Source organism: Papio anubis, chromosome 17 (assembly GCF_008728515.1).
Source record: "Papio anubis isolate 15944 chromosome 17, Panubis1.0, whole genome shotgun sequence".
NCBI classification, from domain to species: Eukaryota; Metazoa; Chordata; class Mammalia; order Primates; family Cercopithecidae; genus Papio; species Papio anubis.
The window spans coordinates 18044601-18048828 of NC_044992.1; the positions used below are offsets into that span (position 1 = coordinate 18044601).

Below are 4228 nucleotides of genomic sequence, written 5' to 3' on the forward strand. Positions count from 1 at the left end.
GGTAGACACCAAGAGCTGCGTTCCAGCCTGGGCAACAAGAGTGAAACTCCATCTTAAAAAAAAAAAAAAAAACCCAGAAATGTAGGCCGGGCATGATGGCTTGCACCTGAACTTTGGGAGGCCAAGGCAGGCAGATCACTTGAGGTCAGGAGTTCAAGACCAGCCAGCGCAACATGGAGAAACCCCATCTCTACTAAAAATACAAAAATCAGCCACACGTGGTGGCACGGCCTGTAATCCCAGCTACTCAGGAGGCTGCGGCACAAGAATCACTTGAACCCAGGAGGCAGAGGTTGCAGTGAGCCCAGATCGTGCCACTGCACTCCAGCCTGGGTGATGAAGTGAAACTCTTACCAAAACAGAAATTACTCTCTTGCAGTTCTGAAGGCTCCAAGTCAGGAATCAAAGTGTTGAAGCCTCGAAGGGGGATCCTTCCTCGACTCCTCCAGTGTCTGGAGGCTACTGGCCATCCCGGTGTTACCAAAACACCAGGGGTTCCATCTAGGGCCTGCTGCTCACCTCACAGAAAGCCAATCCCTGAGACAACAATTATTGTCAAGGAAGAAAGCTTTAAACAGGTGCTGCAGCTGAGGGGATGGGAGGGATATACCCCAGGAATGCAGGGGGTGGTTCAACATAAGAAAATCAATTAAAGTCATACATCGCATTAGTAGAACAAAGGGAAAAACAGGTATTCCAGCTGACACAGAAAAAGCATCTAAGAAATTTTAACATTTCATGATTAAAACATAGAGAAAACTATGAAACGAGGGGATTTGCCCCAACATAATAAAAGACATTTGTGAAAAACCCACAGTTATCATCATACTTAATGGTGAAAGACTAAAAGCTTTTCCCCTAAGTCCAGGAACAAGACACAGAGGTTCATCTTTACCACTGCTACTCAATGTTTTGTTTTGTTTTGTTTTGTTTTTGAGAGGGAGTCTTGCTCTGTCAGCCCAGGCTGGAACAGCGTGCATGCCGATCTTGGCTCCTCACTGCAGCCTCTGCCTCCCGGTTCAAGCCATTCTCCTGCCTCAGCCTCCCCAGTAGCTGGAACTACAGGTGCAGCCACCAATGCCTGGCTAATTTTTGTGTTTTTAGTAGAGACGGGTTTCACCCATGTTGGCCAAGATGGTCTTGATCTCCTGACCTTGTGATCTGCCTGCCTCGGCCTCCCAAAATGCTGGGATTACAGGTGTGAGCCACCGCGCCCGGCCTAGTCAATATTTTACTAGAAGTTATAGCCAGAGCCTTTAGGTAAGAAAAAGGACTAAGAGGCACCAAATTGAGAAGGAAGAAATAAAACCATCTCTATAAATACAGAAAATCCCAAAGAATACAAACGCACAAATTACTAGAGCTAATAAGCAAATTCAGGAAAGTTTCAGGACACAAGATCAACTCACAAAAACCAGTTGTGTGGTTTCTTGTTTGTTTTTTTGAGGAGTTACGCTCTTGTCACCCAGGCCTGAGTGCAATGGCACGATCTTGGCTCACTGCAGCCTCTGCCTCCCGGGTTCAAGCCATTCTCCTGCCTCAGCCTCCCCAGTAGCTGGGACTACAGGCACGTGCCACCACACCCAGTCAATTTTTGTATTTTTAGTAGAGACGGGGTTTCACCATGTTGGCCAGGATGGTCTTGATCTCCTGACCTCGTGATCCACCCGCCTAGGCCTCCCAAAGGCGGGGATGACAGGTGTGAGCCACTGCACCCGGTCCAGTTGTGTTTTTATACACTAGCGAGGAGCAATTCAAAAATGTAATTAAGAAAACTGCTGGGCGTGGTAGCTCACACCTGTAGTCCCACACTTTGAGAGGCCCAGGCGGGTGGATCCCCTGAGCCCAGAAGTTCAAGACTTTCCTGGGCAATGTGGTGAAACCCCCTCCCTACAGAAAATACAAAAAGTAGCCGAGCGTGATGGCATGTGCCTGTAATCCCAGCTACTCAGGAGGCTGACGTGGGAGGATCACCTGAGCCCTGGAGGTCAAGGCTGCAGTGAGCCGTCACGTCATGCATCATTGCACTCCAGCCTGAAAAAGGAGTGATGCAACATGTTACAACATGAACGAACCTTGAAAACGTCATTCTAAGTGAAATAAGCCAGATACAAAAGGACAATATTGCATGTTTCCACTTATAGAGATATCTACAAGAATCAAATTCGTAGTGTAAAGGTAAACTGAGGCTGAAGGCGAACCGGGAACGAAGACACAAGGCAAATGGCAGTGAGAATAGCCTTTATTAGGACTCGCGGGCGAGGTTCCTCGGTCCAAAGGTGCAGGCAGAGGAAGTTGCGCTGAGGGAGGAGGGTAGGGGCTTCTTATAGCCCGAGAGGTAGGGAAGCGCCTGTAATCACAGCTACAGGCAAACAGGGCCTGGGGGGTCTTGAAACTACTAGGGCAGGAGTCGAGTAAGGGTCCTGAGGAAGGGGTCTTTGGATCTGTCAACTGAAATTGCTGTTTACGAACTTGTGGAATGCAGGTGAGCTGCAGGTCATGGGGGAGTGCGGTTGCCCAGCCAGAACTGATGCATGTAAGTCTTCGGGTGTATACAAGGGTGAAGAGAGTCTTTTAACAAAAGCTCTGCTACGCCGGGTAACGCCGCCATGTTGGGTCTAGATTCCTGCCTAACACATACAGAAAGTAGAAGAGTGCTTACAAGGGTCTGGGCAGAGGGAGGAAAGGGAAGTTTGTTTTTTGGGTACTGAGTTTCAGTTTGGGATGTCGAGAAAGTTCTGGAGATAAATAATGGCGATGGTTACATACCAATGGCTACATGAATGTACTTAATGCCCCTGAACTGTATGTGTGAGAAATGGTTAAGATGGTACGTTTTACGTCTATTTTATACCATCCCCCCTAAAAAAAGTTGTTTTTAAGAGTCAAGATCTCACTCTGTCTCCCAGGCTGGGGTGCAGTGGGGTGACCACAGTTCACTGCGGCTTCGAACTCAGCCAGCTTCCCTGGCTCAAACGATCATCCCGCTTCAGCCTCCGGAGTAGCTGGGACTACAGACGGTGCCATCACGCCCAGCTCATTGTTGATTCCCCCCGCCCCTTGGTAGAGACGGGATTCTGCTATATTGCCTAGGCTGGTGTCGAACTCGTGGAACAACGGATCCTCCCTCCTGGGCCTGGGCGTGGGCTCGCAAAACGCTGGGATTCCCGGATTACAGGCGGGCGCACCACGCCAGGAGCAAACACTTCCCGCTTTAAAAATTCAGTTTGTGATTGGCTGCCATTCAGCATTATGCTAATTAAGCATGCCTGTTTTTTAAACTTCTTAAAACAATTTTTTAAAATTCCGTTTCCACCTAAAACGTTAAAATTTGTCAAGTGATAATATTCGAGAAGATGTTGCCAAACTATTTTTCTGTTTGTTTCCTAATGGCATGGGAAATAGCGAAAGTATCTCGCCATTAGTTAAAAGTGAGCAGCAGATGTAGACCCAGCAGAGGCTGGCAACGGAGCGTTAAGACTATACTTTCAGGGATCATTTCTATAGTTTGTTACTAGAGAAGTTTCTCTGAACGTGTAGAGCACCAAAAACCACGAGGAAGAGACGTAGTGTTTTCTCCTGAGCGTGAAACAGGCGTTTGGTGTTGCTTCCCTGCAACTGCCGTCAGCCATTGATGATCGTTCTTCTCTCCGCTTAGGAGAGCAAGAGGGAGAGAACGCTGTCTGAGTGGTTTTTCTTTCTTTCTGGTTTCAACGACAGGCTGCAGAGGGGCTACTCTCAGGCGTTTGTGGGTGGTGGCGTAGGTCTGACGTCGCGAAGAAGTTCTTTGCTTTCGTTTTACGAGAGGCAGAGCGTGTGTGCATTGTCCGGGTGGTTTTTCAATCTCAGCTGCGGGGGAGAGGATTCTGCGGTACACCTTGTTGTCTCCATTTTTTCGCCTTCTCGCTGCCTGTTTTGACGTCGTTTCCTGCCTGCCACTCCACCCCCAGACGGGCTCTCGGGGTCTCTTGTTCTGTCTGTCGCCCAGGCAGGAGTGCAACGGCGCGATCTCGGCTCATAGCCAACCTCCGCCTCCCGGGCTCAAGGGATCCTCCTAAGTCCTCCCGAGTAGCCGGGGTTACAGGCCAGGCTTTTGTTTTCTTTCTTTTTTTGTAGAAACGGGCTGTCACCATGTTGTTCAGGCTGGTCTCCAACTTCTGACCTCAGGTGATCCGCCGCCTCGGCCTCCCAAAATGCTGGGATTGCAGGCGTGAGCCGCCGTGCCCGG

The 4228-nt window shown here is 49.2% G+C and overlaps 1 non-coding gene across 1 annotated transcript; it reads left to right on the forward strand.

The window, feature by feature from the left end:
• The first annotated feature begins 3476 nt into the window (after window positions 1-3476).
• Window positions 3477-3692, forward strand: LOC116271183. Its single transcript, XR_004179611.1, has one exon. It is a non-coding gene; the product is annotated as a small nucleolar RNA U3 (small nucleolar RNA).
• The last annotated feature ends 536 nt before the right edge of the window (window positions 3693-4228 follow it).